This window comes from Macrobrachium rosenbergii, chromosome 55 (genome assembly GCF_040412425.1).
Source record: "Macrobrachium rosenbergii isolate ZJJX-2024 chromosome 55, ASM4041242v1, whole genome shotgun sequence".
NCBI classification, from domain to species: Eukaryota; Metazoa; Arthropoda; class Malacostraca; order Decapoda; family Palaemonidae; genus Macrobrachium; species Macrobrachium rosenbergii.
In genome coordinates, this window is record NC_089795.1 from 85,020,163 (window position 1) to 85,040,412 (window position 20,250).

At 36.8% G+C, this 20,250-nt stretch overlaps 1 protein-coding gene across 2 annotated transcripts in view; it reads left to right on the forward strand.

Annotated features, from left to right (window-relative positions):
- Positions 1 to 20,250, forward strand: part of LOC136835555 (uncharacterized) — a 234,954-nt gene that overhangs the window by 105,064 nt on the left and 109,640 nt on the right. For both annotated transcript variants that reach the window (XM_067099210.1, XM_067099211.1), the window contains one exon: positions 6,834 to 6,935. The gene's annotated coding sequence lies outside the window, so the exon portion shown is untranslated. The remainder of the gene's footprint in view (positions 1 to 6,833; positions 6,936 to 20,250) is intronic.

A 20,250-nucleotide genomic window follows, 5' to 3' on the forward strand; every position in this document is an offset into this window, starting at 1 on the left:
TAAGGAAAAAAAAGGAAAGGTGAAAGTTCTGTGACAATTCTTCTTTTTCGTAAGGCAATGCCGATGTTGACGAAGCTCCAGCAATAGTTGTAGAGAGTTATTTACCATTTATTTATTGGGAATACCAGGAAAACTTTATATTTTATTTTATTTACATTCATTAGAATTTTGAATAATTAAAATCGTATTTCTCATGTAGAATAGTTGCATGTTTAATGTTTATAATTATTGATTTATGAATTCCGTTATCATTACTGTTTAAGACTAAGTACTCAAACAGCTATTAGAGAAATAAATAAGATATTGTCAAATAAGTCATAACTTTCTAGCAAAAAAGCACTCGGGCAATGGACAAGTAAAAAAAAAAAATTGGAATATATACTTAATGCTGCAAGTGCACTCTTAGTAATGGCGTTCCTATCAACTTCACTGGAATTGGAATCGGAATTGAAATATAAGTATTAGGCCAAAGACCAAGCGCTTGGACGTATGAGATCATTCAGCGATAAAAGGAAAATTGAGAATAGAAATGTTTGAAAGGCGTAACAGGAGGAAAACTTCAAAGCAGTTGCGTTGTGAAACAACTGTTGAAAGAGTGCGGAAAGTAAGATGGAAGAAAGAGAATATGAACGGAGGTACAGCAAAAGGAATGCAAGGTGTTGCAGCTAGGGGCCGAAGGGGAGCTCCAAAGAACCTTAAGTAATGGCTACAGTGCACCGTGCGGGGGCACTGACGGCACAACCCCGCCTACGTGGTCCCATCAACTCCATGATGTTTGTTCAACTCCTCGTGTGTGAAGGATTGCAACCTTGGAGTTTACTCCTAATGTCAGTGTAGCAAGTAAAAAGACTTAACGACTGAATGCTGTAGTCTTCGGTGAACAGTGAAATTTCGAGTTTTCTTGCTTTTATTGAAATTATATATTTTACAAAGATGAATTTAAAACGTTTCCTTTGGTTTTATGGAAATTGCAAAGTAATGGAGGTTTTAACAACTGATGCACATGTTAATATTTTTGTTGTCACTGAATTTCATCCAGTTGCAAATATAAATACTCTTAACTGTCATAAAATATAAAAAATTGTATTTCATCAGAAGGCAAACGCTTATTTAGTTTTTTAAGTCTATTGTAACGTTCATGAAAAGAAAAATGGCAAAGAAAATGCAAGTGTCTTCATTATTTGAAAGGGTGAAAGGATCAGCTAACCCAGAAAAAGATGTAACGACCTCATTTCAAACTTTTGTGTCAAAATACTGCTTCCCAGTTCAATCACTTATGCTTTTAGACAGAAGAAAAAGAGAAGTATCATAAGAACTTTTCAGTCATTTCTACTTTTATCGTTGTTCTTCAAGACTATGAAGAACAACCACTTTCTTTAAAGATGAGTATAGGTAACATTTTGTCATTTGTGATAAATTTTGATATGGTCTGTGGCAATACACTTAAAGCCCACTTAAGGCTTTGTGAAGACTGCTGCCTTCATCATCAGAGTGAATGAAACTGTCTGCCAAGATTCGATACACAAGAAAAGGGTCCTGGTGTTTTTGATGCAGAACAAGGCGAAAGGAATAGTAGTATTCAGCGGTTTATTTTGATACAAAACAAGACGAGAGGAATATTAGTTTTCAAGGTTGTTTTTTATGCAGAAAAAGACAAAGTGAATAGTAGTTTTCATGGTTTGTATTTTATGCAGAACAAGACAGAGGGAATAATAGTTCCCTAAGCATTAGAATCTCGACGCATTAAAAATGATATGAACAAAATGCTAGAGAAACGAGCTGCATATTTCACTAAGAAAGGAAGACCGCCCCCCCCCGCCCACCAGCCAACCAGCAACCGAAGCAACGATCCCGGGCAAGACCGAATAAAGTTTCGATCTCAGTAGCCGATCCTTATCAGCACAGCGCATTAAAAACGGTGACACGCGGATAATGAACGCGAGATGACGGGACCGAGGTCATCCAGGTATCCAGGCCAGGTCTGGAAAATGGTCTCCAGGTTCCATTCCTTCTGGCGCTCGGTTGGGACTTTCGAACGTCCACCATTTCAGAAAAGAGGCATTTTCAGGCTGAAGCCCAGAGTCGATTCGGCTTTGCAAGACTATTCTCAAGCGGAGTTTATTGCGGTGCTTTTACAAGGGTGTCTGGTATGACAGGAATTCATATCAATTAGTGTCACACTCAAGCGCATGCGCGGTTTTCTTCGTGTTACTACTTATGGAGTTTGCTTATTATTCATTTATTTTTTTTTTACAGTCTTCTGTTGGGTATTTGTTTTTGATAAAAGCAGGATCGCCATTCCTTCTCACAGCCTGGTCGCTTTCCAGGTGTCTCAGATTCTTTCTTATTCTTCTTCTTTGAAATTTGCCAGTGACCAAAACTGTAGCAACCTCTCTTGTTCAGTGTCACTGGAGACCCTTCATTAAACTCCCAGAGGATGTCGTGCTATTGGAACTTCAAAAGTTCAGGCGAAGGCTGCAATGCGTTGCTACCCTAATGCTATTCTCCCTACATTTCAATACGTTTTTATCTGTTTGTTAATTTATTAATTTATTTGTTTTCTTTTTTAATAACTGAGTGGGATCTCTTCTTTCTATATTTCCCTTTACCTTCTGTTACTTCTTAACGAACTCCATATTCTTTGGAAGCTTGAATTTCAAGTCAGAGGCCCCTTTGGTGGGCTTGTTCCATATGAATAGTTTTCATCTGAATAATAATAATAATAATAATAATAATAATAATAATAATAATAATAATAATAATAATAATAATAATAATAATAATAATAAATAATAATAATAATATAAGCAGATATAACAAGGTGAAAATATTACATTATTGATATAATGATCGAATGCTTGAGTAAGAGATGAAAGCCAGTCCCCTGCTGGGAGGGATATATCAGATCAAAGAAAAATAAAAAAAGAGAGAAAATGTAGGTGCATAGCAGATGGGGCAGGCCCATATGCTAATTATATAATCGCTTGAGTCATTGACTCTGGAAATAACATGGATTATTTTTGCCGTTGTTTTACATTGCGTTTCCCATTGTGACCTGTATAAAACAACAATGCAAACATCTTTGTAGGGGCGCAGTGCCGTCAGTGTACCTCACGCAGTACACTGTATGCATTACCTAAGGTTCTTTGCAGCGTCCCTTCGGTCCCTAGCTGCAACCCCTTTCATTTCTTTTACCGTATCTCCATTCATATTCTTTCTCTGATCTTACTTTCCACCCTCTTCTACCAAGGTTTCATAGTGCAACTGCGAGGGTTTCCTCCTGTTATACCTTTTAAACCTCTTACTCTCAATTTTCCTTTCAGGGCTGAATGACCTCATAGGTCCCAGCGCTTGGCCTTCAGCCTAACTTGTATATTCTATCTATCTACAATGTAAACAATGTAAACGTACATTTTTGTTGACGAACTGACAGTCGTGCGAAATTTGCTTGCCGTTCTAGATAAGTTGCTCAGTGCTTGCTAGTGACTGCAAGCGTGTTGATCATCTTGTTCCTGCTTCACCAAAGAAACAGGTGTTCTAGCATCGTTCAAATGTGTAATCACATGTAGCTGAGGACACCAACTAGGGCCTGAAATCAATCACACTGATCGGAGAGTCACTGTTCGTGAGATATCTCACAATCACTTCGGTTGATGGCACTTAAGGTAACACTAAACGCTACGAGATCACACACACACGCACAGAGAGAGAGAGAGAGAGAGAGAGAGAGAGAGAGAGAGAGAGAGAGAGAGAGAGAGAGAGAGAAAAGAGAGAGAGAGACTGGGCTAGGCAAGTAGTTTTACTAAACTAGTTTTTTCAGACAGTAACAAATTGTACCTTAAATGTACCATGTGTTTTTTTTCCTTGTGCATATAATTTGAGGATGCACACTGCACTTGTGTAACAACTTCATAGAATTCAATTTACTTAACTACATTTTTGGGCAGATAAATATTCTTGACATTAATGACTCATTTGCGAATACACACACACATATATATGTATGTATATATATTTATTTATATTACATCTTTATATATGTAAACATATGGGTATATATACATATGTATATATATATTTATATTACATATATATATATATATATATATATATATATATATATATATATATATATATATGTGTTTATTTTTACTGTTGACCTTCATTCGTATAATCTAATGAAAGGAAAGATAAATATCAAAGAGAAATAAATGCAGTAATTATTACCATAATCTATTCTGTTGCAATTGTGTACCCATATCAATAATACTTAATTAAGACAGCGTATGAATATGGATAAATGTAAATGAAGAGAAATATTGAAACGCTGAAAAGAATAAAGAGGTTTCGAGAGAAAGGCAAAAGAATGAGTCTCAACTTCTTGTCCACAATTTCTGGAGCGAACTATAAAAAGTGACCTTGAGGGTGACTTATTGCCCGCCCTAGGATGAAGTCATAGTTCCAATAGAAGGAAAAGGGATGGAAGTGATTTGGAGTGAAGCCTTGAGAGAGAGAGAGAGAGAGAGAGAGAGAGAGAGAGAGAGAGAGGAAACTGTCTCATTCGAATGAAGATCACGCCAGCAAGAGAGACAGCTGCCCGCCTTGCGTGAACCGCGCGAACTTGAAGGAAGGTATATGCTTGACAGACGACCTCGATTCATCCGTCGATAAAAGTATTGGTTCTCAGTTTTTGTTCTCCCCCCCCCCATTCTTCTCCCCATAAGGCAGAGGAGACGGCTCATATTTCAAGTAGGCGTGACTCTGGGGTTTCCGTGAGGACGTCGCGGAGAAAACGGTGCGAAATTAGCTTTTACTGAATCAGGTCTCGTTCTGAAGTAACAATTTCGCACTTCATGAATATCATGATTTACTGGGGGTCATGTTACTGAGGCAGCTTCATTAAGAGTTTCTTTTTCTTCGTCCCACAGTCCATGGGCGCCTGACATTTTAGACCTTCGGTATATAAAGTGATGTAATTGTTAATCTCTAAAGAAATGAATAAGAAAGATTAAAAAAAAGACAAGCAAAAAAAGTTAGCAAATCATACATATTTCTGTTACAGGACTGTAACTGATGCTTTTGTATTTCTGCTGATGTTTCTGCATCCTTTCTAAATGACAATTTTCATCACTATGAAACTGTTTTGTTCTTGTAAGCGGCGTAGTTAATCAATTCGTGAATGCTAATTAAAACGACTTAACCAGAATGAAATAAGTCTTTGAAACAGTGATTAATAACTACATAAACAATGGCTTTTTAATTCGAATTAAAAAGTTACAATATTCTACCGTTATTGATACCATTTACTGACATTTAGTAATCAAGGATTCTTACGACTAAAATTCCTTTTTTCTTTCAGCGCGACGAGTACAAAGTCCATACGTGTACTAACATAGGATTCATTTCTCTGACCCGGCCAATGAATGATAACTGGCAGATGAGGGATCTTACTTTCACTCCTATGGTCTAGCGCGCCCTAGGATTCCGATCCTTAATTGTGGCTTTGCTTACTTTATGGATGGGGAATCACAAGCGTAGGAATGACTGAGTGGTGGTGTACATGAAAGGGGAAAAGGACTGAATCGTCGCCATTTTTAGTAACAATATATATATATATATATATATATATATATATATATATATATATATATATATATATATATATATATATATATATATATATATATATATATATATATATAAAGACAAAATCCACGAGGAAAAGAGAAACAGTGGAAGGCTGCAAGGTCTTTCGACTTATAGTCCTTTACTTAGCAGACTGCTAAGTAAAGGACTATGAGTCAAAAGGCCTTGCAGGCCTCCATTGTTTCTCTTTCCTTCGTGGATATATATATTCATCACGTTCCATATTTTTCGTGTTTCAGTTATACACACACGCACACATATATGTATGTATATATGTATATATATATATATATATATATATATATATATATATTTATATTTATAGTTATATATATATATATATATTATATATATATATATATATATATATATATATATATATATATATATATATATATATATATATATATATATATATATATATATATATATATATATGTGTGTTCGGAAGAGCAGTGGCAGATACAGGTGAAAGATGAGAAAGCTTTGCAAGATGAGAAAGCTGTAAATTACTGCTAGTTTTGCAATTATTCGCAGTATCCAGTCACTTTCTTTTCTACTTAGTGGCCACATGGCTCTGAAGAAGGAAAACAGCATATGAAAAGTCCCACCTTTACTTTCACTGGAATTGGGAAAAAAATATTTTGCTATACCTAAAGGCAAGTTGAATTGTTGGAAACCCGGGAGACTGATATTCTGCTTTACATATTGGGTAGTTAGGTCTAATTGATGACAGACAATTCATTGACATTTTGCGTGATCGATCATAGTCATGACTTGTGTCTTATTTCATTTTTTGTTGGATTTGAATGTGATGAAATTCTTTTGAAAGTCAGGAGTGCAAAATGAAGAGTTTCAGTTGTATCCTATCTAGGATTTTTCATTATGTAATGTGCAGTTTACCGAATATTAAGTTTGCTATTACATGTCACCTTTATAATTTTCTTTTATGGAGTGCTTCCCAGTTTTACAAACATGTTTTGTATGGAACTTTCGTTATTAACTGGACCAAAAAATTATCTTTTGTTAGATATGAAAATATTGTAATTTTGAATCTTTTGTCATTATGAAAATGCTGTAGTTTTTTGGCCAGTAAATCTATCTATCAATCTGTATCAAAGGTAATTACCACAATCCTTCAATAAAGCTGATTCAAGATGACAATCCTGATGTATTTTTTTTTACAGGTCACGCGAGGCAGCCTTTCTCATCTGCACTCAATCAAAAACTTACTCTTTCAAGTGGCGTCCATCACGTCAAGTTGTAACGCTCCAGCCAACAGAAAAAAGGTAAATTCGAGTTTTCTGTACATCGTTTAATCAAGGCCACCGAAAATAGATTTATCTTCCGGTGGTCTCGGTATAATGCTGTATGAACCGCGGCCCATGAAACTTTAACCACGGCCTGTGGTGGCATGGCCTATATCGTTGCCAGAAGCACGATTATGGCTAACTTTAACCTTGAATAAAACAAAAACTACCGAGGCTAGAGGGCTACAGTTTGGTATTTTTGATGATTGGTGGTGGATGATCAACATGCCAATTTGCAGCCCTCTAGCCTCAGTAGTTTTTAAGATCTGATGGCGGACGGACAGACAAAAATCCATCTCAATAGTTTTTTTTTTTTCAGAAAACTAAAAAAACTGGCCTCTGTTGTTCTGACATCTAACCAAAGGAAAAAAACTAGTTCCTTCGATGCGGTGTTACAATTGCAAGCTGGTTTTACAAAATATAAACAGTTTTACCGCAGTGATAGTTCCGGATGAAGCTTCCGCGTAGTATAATTATGAAGTGTCCGTTGTTGGGGAAGTTTTCTGTATAAGGAGTTATGGTATTAATGCGTTCGCGACCATCGTATTATTTTTGTTTGTCTTTGTGCACACACATATATACGCACATATGTATATAAAATAGATTACACACACACACACGTACATACTTATATCTTATATATATTTATATGTATATATATATATATATATATATATATATATATATATATATATAATATATATTTATATACTGTATATATAATATATATATTATATACACTATGTATATATATATATATATATATATATATATATATATATATATATATGTGTATATGTGTGTGTGTGTGTGTGTGTGTGTATTGTGTGTGTGAGAGAGTTTGTGTGCTTGTGTTAACTTGAGCCTGTTGACCTGCCTCTTCTCGTCAGCGTTTTTGCATGAGATCAGCAGCATTTCCATATCTGCATGCAATTCCTTCCCTTTCACTCAATGAAAGGCATCTTTTTCTTTTTGGGGCACAAACTTACTTCAATACGGCGAATACCCTTACAAGGGGCATCCTTCCTCGCAGTATATCGAAAGGTCATTCAGGCGCGAGAAACAGTGTAAGACGCATCATTTCAGATTCTTCTTAACTAAGAAATACTCAAAGTAGCGCGAGTCTTGAAATGGAGAAACAAATCGACCGTTATGTATACTGTATGTACTGTACATATATTTCAGGATAAATCTGTACAGAGAGCTTTTGGGAATCTGTTCGATTGAAAAGGGGAATCGAACAGATTCCCGAAAGTTCTCTGTAGAGATTTATCTTCGAATGTATGTACATATACATAACTGTGGATTTGTTTATCCATTGTTCTTTTATTGTATACCCAAGACGGAGAAACGCAGTAATTAACAGGTAATATAAACCGTCATAAATACAGGAGGACTCTAGGGAGACTATTTAACAAACCCCTTTATTAACTGTGTGATTACCCGAGAGAGAGAGAGAGAGAGAGAGAGAGAGAGAGAGAGAGAGAGAGAGAGAGAGAGAGAGAGAGAGAGAGAGAGTTCAGGGCAACGACCGACATACGTCAAAAGGTGGAGACGCTCTATTTATAAACATCGATGATACCCTGTTATTGCCATTGTAGTGGGTGATTATATGGGTATTATACTCCCAATACCATCTTCATTTTAACTGCATTCTTTTCTCATTGTGCCGTCTTTTCATCATAATCACCAGTTTGGTTTTTCCTTATCTGGCTTCAGGAAAATGAGAGAGCGCATGAACTAAGAAAACGAAGATTTGGATGAATGAATCGAAAGGATAAACTATGCTAATCGTTGCCTCATTCTTAAAACAGCAATGGTATTCTTATTAATTTTCCAACAAGCATCCATATATCGATCTATCTATCTATTTGTGTCAGGAGATAATGATACACAAACTACTTCAGAGATGATGGTAGGAATATGTTGCTGCTTTTATGCTTAAAATTGGCTGGATTTTTATCGGAATCTCTCCATTTCGTTAGTGGCAGAATCTTAACTTTCTCCTCTGGTCTGACTCAAAATATTTAGAGTGACCCCGTCCTACTGTGAGTCTACTCTATTATCACCAATTCTCTGTCTATGTATCTGTCTCTCTCCTTAGGGTAATCGTTAAAAATGCACGTACACACTCACGCAAATATTGCATGAATGCAAATACTTCTGCATTTTATTATGCAAAAAGTCAGCTCTTGCCAATTATGGATCTGCATCGTCTGAGGCTGCTTTCGAGTGTCAGTGAAATAAAAATTATTATAGATTACAATTATATATAGATTATTGTCTCCGTATATTTCCTAAGAACGTTTATAAATCTTTGTGCCAAACGGTTTAACCTGAATTTAGTGACAGATTCTTAAAATTGCTTTTATTTTTCATGATTATACAAGGAGAGAGGGGTCGAAAATAAGAATTTCAGTCCCTGCTCAAAATGGACGTAAGAAAAACGGAAGTAATGAGGGCAGAGAAAGGATTGAGGGTTGAACTTTAAAATTTTTAGGAATAATAATATCCATTATAGGATCCTTTGAGCTGGAATTTAGTATGAGACTAAAAAAAATGTAAGAGAAACGGTGGGCAGGCTGAATAATATTTTGAAATCACATAAGCAGATGCTGCGTACGAAAGTGAGATTATACGTGAGTTTATTAGGACTTGAATCGTAGCATGGCAATGAAACTACATTTGAAAGATTTTGTCGATTTGTGAATAAAGCTTTAAGAAGACTATCTCAGTGGTCAAATGGCAGGGCAGAGTTAGAAAAGATGCCCTAAGGGGAATGACGTAATTTCCATTGGCAGGCGAAGCCATGATGTAAGGGAGATGGAGATGGGTTGGGACATGGCCGGGATATGTCCTTCGATGAGGAACTATATGACGAGAGGCTTGAGATGAGTGGAGATTGGTGAAAGACAAACACACTGATGATGATGCTGAAAAAATGAGAGATATGTCCGTTGTATCAACATATAAGTAAATATTCACTTATTAGGTGTATCAAAGATATTATTAAAAGTAAGTGTAGCATTTTGTATTGCTCACACAGTTTTATATACATACATACATACATACATACATACATATATGTGTGTGTATATATATGTTTGTGTGTTTATATTATATATATATATTTATATATATATATATATATATATATCTTTTAAATATATACATATATACATTTATATTATATATATACTGTATATATATATGTATATATATAGTTTGTGTGTGTATGTGTATGTAGGTATGCTTGCGTATGTTTGTATACGCATCTGATTGTACGAGCAAACACTCATGATTGTAATTGAGATTACTTGTGATTATTTTTATCTTTACTATGTGTGCTTAGTTTCACAAGCCTATACGTACATATACGTTGGTATGCGTTTGTTCCCTAAGCAGAAGAAACGAATATAGACGTTGCATACCAATTCTGTGAGAGAGAGAGAGAGAGAGAGAGAGAGAGAGAGAGAGAGAGAGAGAGAGAGAGAGAGAGAGAGAGAGAGAGAGAGAGAGAGAGAGAGAGAGAAATAGGGTTGTTTATTGGGTTGAGGTAATTTAAATTTATATATATAATTTATATATATATATATATATATATATATATATATATATATATATATATATATATATATATATATATCGCCTTATACCTTTCAGTTCTGGAAGTTCTGGCGTGACAATAATTCTTAGGGGAGAAGGCTTTTTTATCATCTGACTTAAAAAAAAAAAAAAAAAGCCAACATTTCCAGCACAAGGGTACACTGTGTCATCTCATCTCTTCAGCTATCAGGCGTCACGACGAAGCGGTTGGCGAACTCACATTATGCATATATTTTTTATTCTTTAGGAAAAACCGCGTTTTCCTTCTTCTTAGCGAAACTCGTGAGAGCTGGGAACTCGGCCCAGTGTTCTAGTTAAACAATTTGGATAACCTTTCCAGTCTTTTCCATTTCGACATTTTGGTGCCACGCAAAAAAAAAAAAAATATAGAAATAAATAAAGTTAGAAGAAAAAAATACAAATTAAATAGTGATCATCTGGACATAATCCATTACTTTTCTTCATGACGTCAGAGCTTTATGCAGAAGTCAAAAACTTCCTTCATGAAGGAGTTAAAGCCTTGCTTTATGCAGCAGCTGTTGGTGCTTTACTTTAACTACCCTATAAAGAAAGGCACTTAGAACAGAATATTGTTTTCAGTAATATAATGAAAATATAATAGAACGGTCACTTTACTAGGTCGAGTGTAAACGCAGGGTTAAGGAAAAAGACTTCTGAATTCTTGTCATCCTTCCATCTTCCTTCAACAATCCTTTATTACTCTTATTTCACTCACATCAGTTTATCAAATTTTACGAAATTGCTCCCTACGTAAAACTCTCCATCCACTCCCTTCTTGAGGCAGATATGATGTAACTTCTATATTTATTTTTCTGTGTCACTTTTTCAGTGGGTGTCTGTGAAAGGCCAAAAGTTCGGAGTTTAGCTGACAATGACCAGTGGAACCAAAGGCCGAATTTATCAAAGACGTCGCCTTGATTACCATAATTTGATCATTATCGAGGTTCGAAGTGATGTTGAGGTACCAGGTAACAAAGCCATAAGCGACTTCGTGACGCAGGTGGCATACATGTTACAAGTTCGTTAGGCGGTCTGGGGCTGCTCTCTCTCTCTCTCTCACGCACAAACACATGCACTCACCCACACACGCATAACATTTACTATACTTTTTAAGAAATGGATTTTCCATCATCAAGCTGCGGTTCAGGATGACATGAGAACTTCAGAAGAAAACGATTCTGAAATTTGATTAGGCGCACCTGACTCCGTTGATTAATATCGATCTCATTCTGATGTTCCGCATGTTGGGGGGAAAATCGTGTTTTGAATGCGTGATCCACGCCTTAGAGCCCCCTCCCACTCCCCGGCCTCCCCATCCGGAGACCATCCCTTCCAGAAACCAGTCCCATAAGGACCCCCCGTCCTTCCGATGATACCCAGGACCCTCCAAGACCCGTCTCAGGGGTCCCTTACGACCAGAGGTGACCGAGAACTTTTGGCCCTCCTCAAGAATGCACGTACTTGAATCACACGATGGCCTGATTTCGAAGCATGAAATCTTCATTGTCTTCTAATTCTTCTTCATTTCAACTCTTCGGAGCTGCTTAGGCTGTGGCCACACTATGCAGTTGAAAACGAGGGCAAGGTTAAGGATGAATTTATTTAGAGCCCCTTTTTGTAATCATGCGCGCGCTTTGTGTGTGTTTGCAAGCGTTACAGAGAGAGAGAGAGAGAGAGAGAGAGAGAGAGAGAGAGAGAGAGAGTGTGTGTGGGAATCTCCCCTATCACTGGTCGAGAAAACGTATTCTCTCCAGGCTTTTTTTAATCAAGTATTTTCGAACAACACTAAATTTTGAAAAGTCCCACGAGGCATGAAGAAAGGGAAAGGCGGAGATAAGGAAAGACCTTTACCTCCCCACCCTAATTGTTTTAATTGTTGATCTTGAGAACGGGTCGGAAGACGAAAATGGTAATTCATGCTTTGAGTCACCGCTTGATTTCATAAAGAAAACAGAAAACAAACCTCTGAGGCTGTTCGCCGTTTAAGTAGCGAGCCAGACCTTCAGATATTTCCCACGCTTATTATTTCCTTATTTACTCCCGATATATTGACGATTCCATCAACAAATGGTTATGTAATACAAATAAAAAGTTATTACAAAATCAGAAGGCTAGCCCAGATGTAACGCGTTTCGTGACTTTTAATTCGCGGGTGTTTAGGCGCCAAACAGGTGACCGTTAAATCAAACGTGGCAGAGGTGTAGCGACTTGTGTAACGAGACCCTTCTTCTTCTTCTTCTTCTTCTTCTTCCGTATCCGTCATCTGGGAGAGCAGCTAGAACAAAACTTGTCGTGGGCTCTTGTGTGAACGTTTTCTCTCTTTTCACAAAGCCCTCACGATCCCTTCTGTGACCTCTAAAAAGAGATAGAGCAGCCGAAAAAGAACGGGCTTTTGTAACTAAAACGAAACGAAGTGGTGATAAACAAGGAAGTACTGTACATCGTGAATCAGCGGCTCTTCTTTTGGACTCTAGTTCATCTGCCATCTCCACTTTCGGCGAAATGGCCTCGGGCTATGTTCAGTAATGAAATACTCTTTCCATTCAGCAACTTGATGGTTGCATGTGAAGAAATTATAACGGAAAAAACAGCAAAAAAAAAAAATCAGCTGCTATGTAATCATTGCTTGTAATGAACAATATTTGTTATTTTAATGTCACAACATTACTGTCTTTATTTGAGCAAGTTTCAGTGATGGTTGCATGTGTTGCAATACTGAATTATAACTAGATTTTAATGGCATCTTTTATGTGAATTGATTCCAGACTTCTAGATCGTTGATGTGAACTTTCATGGCCAATGATGATGTTTAAGATTAAGCCAGCCTTGTGCAGGCACGGGCTCTTTCTCCTGGAGCAGCCCGTGACTGGGTACAATGATGACCGTTGAGTATTTTTTATATATAAACTTCTTTGGAGGGCATTCAGGAATTCTCTGCCTCACCCAGAAGGTTTGATCCACCAATATTCAAGCGTTGTTATCATTAAATAGAAGAGAGTTGCAGCCTAGGCCTACCACATACTCATCTATAGCAAGAATAATTCCAGTGCGGGGATTAAATATGCCCAGTTTAAGTTTAGGAAATATTCATGGGTCAGACGGTCTTACGGGGACATGAGGTAGTAATTTAATGCCATAGATCCCGTCCCGTAGGGGGGTGGTGCAATCAGTGCACCTCATGCGGGGCACTGTAGGCGTTACTTAAGGTTCTTTGCAGAGTCCCTCCGACCCCTAGCTGCAACCCCTTTCATTCCTTTTACTGTACCTCCGTTCATAATCTCTTTCTTCTATCTTGCTTTCCACCCTCATAACAATTTATTCATAGTGCAACTGCGAGGTTTTCATCCTGTTATGCCATAAAAACCTTTATACTTATGCCTTAAAAACCTTTGTACTGTCAAGTTCCGTTTCAGCGCTGAATGACCTCTTAGGTCCCAGCACTTGGCCTTTGGCCTAAATTCTGTATTTTATCTATCTTTAATGCCATAGCTAGTTGTTCCAGCTACTGCCACATTGGCTTTTCTCTGTATTTCATGGTCATTATTTTTTTCAACTTTTTTTTCACCTTGTGCAGTATGTAATGTGTAATATTTCCCAATTATGATTTGACATTTCAATGTAGCCCCTAAGCACAGGGGAACATAACTTACCTACAGTGGTCAGTTGCTTAATGTTGTTGGGATGGAGAGTCATGGAGTTTTCATTCCTTGCCTTCAGGTCTTTGGTGCAAGTTGAAACTGGTGAGCTCATTTGTCATCCTGGGCTACTAATTGAAACTGGTGAGCTCATTTGTCATCCTGGGCTACTAATCTCAAGTAAACATTTTCAGGATCAGCCTGAGGATGAGGTAAAAATGTCGGGATGGTTTCCAATTTGGACAGTTTGTTCTCTTGTCAGCGTTTGTGGTATTCATCTTGCAAACAGCTCGTTCACCCACAAGAAATTGGTCAGTATACTGTACAGTAGAGCGTCCTGAGCCAGCCCATAATCTTTGTATTCTGTTGAACTGTATAGCGTCTTCCATTCAAAATCCTGCACTTTCAGACTTCCCAGTTTAGACTGATCCTCTTTGCAGGTCCTGCACCGTTTGAATTCAGCATTGAGGGGTATTTCCTAGTGGTCAAGCCCTTCTTTGCAGATACTTAATCAGCGGGCAGCCGTCTCGATTGACCATTTCGAGGTTTTGCTTGCAATTAGTCACTTCACTTATGCAATCCATTAAGTTCTCGTGTATAACTTTAGCAGACCCATTTTCAACAAGTCGTGTTAGATGGAATGTCTGCACAATTTGATTTATAAGGAAGAGTGAGAAGACTCAATGGAGTTATTATTATTATTATTCACGCTTAGCAAATATAATGTGCATATGTGAGGACTGAACAAAGATGAAAAAAGATAAACTGAATGATAATACTGATAGTAAAAAAATAAAACAGTGTAAACAGTCCATCCTCTCTCTCTCTCTCACACACACACAAATCACAACATGCATATATGTGAGAACTGAGAAAACGAAAAAAGTTAAGAAAAGAAAACATTATGAGCAGTCTCTCTCTCTCTCTCTCTCTCTCTCTCTCTCTCTCTCTCTCTCTCTCTCTCTCCCTTAATAGAAATACAAGGCCTGGCTAAACGCAAATGTAGCGTCTTTAAGGACGGTGGGTAACACAAAGGAACCACCATCCCGTGAAAACAGACTCCGCAAGATAAAGGGGACTCGACAGAGAGGTTGCAAAAAAAATACCCTTGAATTGCCCATAAACGGTTCGTGGAATTCTCTTTATTCGTAAGACGTTATTATGAGAATTTTAAAGAAATATAAACTGAGGTCAGAACTTCTGAATGATTTAGGATTTAATATGAACAAGTAAAAAATGCGCCGAAGTTTCTTCGGCGCAGTCGAGTTTTCCGTACAGCTTATAATCAAGGCCTAGAAAATTTATCTATCTTTCGGTGGTCTCGGTATAATGCTGTATGAGCCGCTGCCCATAAAACTTCAATCACCGCCCGGTGGTGGCCTGGCCTATATAGTTGCAGACGCACGATTAGGCTAACTTTAACCCTATAAATAAAACGAAAAGTGCTGAGGCTAGAGGGCTGCAATTTGGTATGTTTGATGCTTGGAGGGTGGGTGATCAACATACCAATTTTCAGCCCTCTAGCCTCAGTAGTTTTTAAGATTCGAGGGCGGATGGACAGGCAAAGCCGGCACAATAATTCTTTTCAGAAAACTAAAAACTGAGGCCAGAACTTGAGAATGATTTAGGTGTAAAATCGAATGAATTTCAGTTTTGATAAAAGGTCTTCATTATATTTTCTCGAAGGTCAGTGGCTTTCCAGCGGACGCATTACGTGTAAATAAAATGTTATAGTTAGGTAATGAATTACGTGTGTATGTTCTCTTACGTTAGATTCACGTTTTATAATAATCAGCAATATTTCTACTAAGTTAATATCTCCTAAGATTAGAATGAGATTATTAGGTGATCATAAATAATGTTCAAAATAGTTACAGCAATTCCAAAGGACCTATTTTCGAAATCTATTGTTTAGGGAGACGAAGCTTTCTGAATTGATAATAATATTTTGGTAAATTAACCTTGCCTCGTTAGTTATTACGTATTACCTCAGTAGGGGGTAGTGCCGTCAGTGCACCTCATGCGGTGCACTGTAGGCATTACTTAAGGTTCTTTGCGGCGTGCCTTCGGCCCCTAGCTGCAACCCCTTTCGTTCCTTTTGCGGTATCTCCTTTCATATTCTCTTTCTTCCATCTTACTTTCCACACTCTAATAACAATTGATTTATAGTGCAACTGCAGAGTTTTCCTCCTGTTACACCTTTCAAACCTTCTTAGCGTCAATTCCCGTTTCAGCGCTGAATGACCTCATAAGTCCCAGTGCTTGGCCTTTGGCCTAAATTCTATATTCAATTCAGTTCAATTACGTATTCCGCCTTCGCTTTGTCCAGTATCCATTGGTATAGGTATCTGGAACTTGAAGAAAATAATAGACAGATTTATTATTGGACTGCAAAAAAAAAAAAAAAAATTCCCAGAAGGCCTTCCAGATATATGTTACCTCATGAATGATCTTTTTTTATACATTTAAAAGTGAAAGATACGTTTTAATCCAGTGAAGCATGAGAAACCCAGTTGCTGTAACCTAATTCTGACCAGTTAAATAAATCTGGTACAATTATTATTATGTAACCTTCCATCTGGGCCAAACCAAAAAAGACTTTTTCTTGCAATGCAGACTTCCACAGACTGAAAAGTCTGTTCGTGAAAAAAAAAAAAGGAATTATGTGTGAAAAGAATGATACAGATATATGAATAGAGATGATCGAAGAAATAACTATAAACAATCACTGACAGCAGTGTAAATCAGAGAACAAAGGGAATGACGATGAAACTATAAAATGTCATGACAGCCTTTAAACTTAATAGCTATAAGATCAGTAAGACAAACAAACAAGGCGACTGTTCCTCAATTACTGTTGAAGGCACTTAAATACCTCCTGCAGTAGGTAATACAGCATAACATTATGACAACTGTGTCATAATTTGAAGCTGATACTCTGCAAGGTGAGTAGCACGCACTAGTTGAAGAGGACAAGGCATTGGAGGCTAATGACAGAATTTCCCATCTGATGTAGTTTATAGAAGATAGGGCTGAGCAGAACGTTTTCTGACCACGATCTGAAAAAGACATTCATGGCTGGGAAAGGGGAAAATATTATTTTGAGTGACTTTATCTCTGTAGATACAATGGGCTTTGCAAGCAGTACCGGACTTAATGCAAGTTTTAGATGATATTTATCTCAGTGCAGTGCAATAAAACGAAAAACTTGGGGTCGAAAGTAACAGCAAGTATTATAAAAAAATATTCAGGTGTGTTATCAATGCAAATGCAAATCATGAAAAAGAACAATGTTCGAGTTTGGTTAATCAATGTATTTGTTTTGGTAGGAATTTAGCCTCATAACCCAGTGACTGCAATACTTGTTTGTTCCAAATCTTTCCTAAGGATTACAGTAATTTATTTTTACATTAGGGGAGAGTGAATAACTAAATCTTTCTTCAGTCGAATGATGGAAAATCTGAGTGAGATCGAGAGTGCAACGGCTAGCACCTATATTATTAATTTCATTTTAAGAGCTTTATGGTTAATTATAACTCTAGGGCAACATTCTAGTCAATTTGCGTAGGTCTAGACTCAACTCCCATCTAGGTTTCATTTACTACAGCCTTTTAAGATAAAAAAGGCGACAACAACAGCCTGTTAATTTCCTTCAGGTATACTGGTTGTCAGGGAATAAATGGTGCTACTTTGGCTTGTTATTACGCGTCACCTACCCCGAGGTGCTAGTACTAAACACCGTAAGGCAAATGTAAAGTAAACGGCCGCACGAAGATATCGTTTATCAATACAATTTGTCTACCACACAATATAGAAATGGGTGTATATAATACTTGAACACCGAGGGGCTAGTACTAAACACGGCGTCCCAAGGAGCTTCCTCCATGTTTAGTACTAGCACTTCAGAGTAGGTGACCGCGTAGATAACAAGCCAAAGTAGCACCATTTTCGTAGGTCTAGACTCAACTCCTATCCGGGTTTCATTTACTGCAGCCTTTTAAGATAAAAAGGTGATCACAAGTACCTATTAATTTCCTGCAGGCATACAGGTTGTCAGGGAACAATTATTTAGTGAGCCCTGGAAGGACTGAGATGAAATATACCTGGAAAAATTTTCTTTGAAGTATGAAGTTATCCGAAGACTTTTAACATTTTGTCAGGTAGCAGAAGCCTGAAGCCTGTAGCATCATATTATTATTATTATTATTATTATTATTATTATTATTATTATTATTATTATTATTATTATTATTATTATTACAAGGCACAATGCAACCCTAGATGGGAAAGGCAACCCAGAATGGATAAAAAAAAAGAAAGAACAAACTTTAAAATAATAATGACAAATAAAAAGGAAATCAAAAGATCAAAGTAGAAACATGAATAACATGATTAACAAGCTAGCTATGAAATGATAGTCACATCTGTCGGCTCAGCAAAAGAGCATTGGTAGATATTTTGAACTTTTGAAGTTCCAACAATTCCATAATTTGGTCGCTACAGGAATAAAATTTCTGAAAAAAAATCTTCTAAAAGAAGGCCGGATAGCTAGAATTAAGAACTTATCTAATAAAATATTAATTGCAAAAGTTATCAAAAGCTCAGATATAAACCTTTATATCGTAAACCGATCCTTATATCTTTCTTACTTCTTTCTAATGAACACCGTTTTCTTTGGAAGCTTGAATGTCAAGTCAGTGGCCCCTGTGTGCTTGTTCCATATGAATAGGGTTCATCTTCTGAATAATAATAATAATATAATAATAATAATAATAATAATAATAATAATAATAATAATAATAATATAACATAACTATTGTAGCTTCTGAGATTGGAGCTTGGCCGTTCTGCTCCAACAAACAGTAGTTTAGGATGCTGGCCTAAGTGTACCAACGCGTGTCGTACCCTTCCAGTGATATTTAAGTATTTGTACTACCTTTATTTAATCTGCTGATTGCAAACGTTTACTTGCAAGGCTAATAGGCCATGACATAATCCCTAAGTGAAGTGTGACTCACAGAATTCAATAGAAATAAAAAATATTTGTGCCTTGTAAGTCTCTCAAACATCTGTGACAAAATTCGTATCTCTTTCAGTCAGGCTTCAGAAAATCAGAAGAAAAAGATTCTGACTTAACAATCCCGGAATTTCCTATGCTTCAAGGGAGATTTTTTTTAATGGAAAGTTTTACCGCAATAATTTGTGGCTTAGCCTTCGCTACATTTGCGTAAATCATAATTGTGTTCAGTATTGAGTGAGGAGAGTTAATTGAGAAGTAACGGTTCAATATATTTCAATTTTATATTCACCTATATATATATATATATATATATATATATATATATATATATATATATATATATATATATATATATATATATATATATATTATATATAAACACATTCGTGTAAAAGCTGTTTACCGTTTCGTAGCTGATGGCAACAAAACTATCGAGTGTCTCGTCCATTTCGTTTCCAAGTTAACCCCTTTCACCTACATCATACCCGTAACCTTTTTCTTTAACTGAAGGCAATTCCTGATGAGATAAACTGTCTGGAAGGTAAATTGAACTCCCGTCAACCATCGGCTTTTTAGCCGACCACCCGCCTCTCCTCAGAATTCAAGCGAGCATCCACAGTAACATTTATCTTTCAGCCATCATTTCGCAAGAAAGTTTGAATCATACGTTACGTATCCATGTTTAAATGAAGTTTACGTCATCGCCGAGCAAATGCTCAAAGAGAATCGCTGAGTAAGTTTTTTGAGCCTTTTTTTCTTGTTGGTGGGTAATGAGAAGCATTGCCGAATGGCTAAGTACATTACGTAACAGATGACTGAATCGTTGGGCAACGGCGAACTTTCTCTCCACCAGTTATAAATCGGCCGTCGAATTTCTTATCTCTCTTGCCATTGCAATGCTTGGTCTGATTTATATTTTAGATTTACATAAAGCGAGCGAGAGAATGATTTGTTTTCTTTGTTACAACGCAAGACACTGATTTGTGCAACGGTCAACTAAATGTGCGTTTTT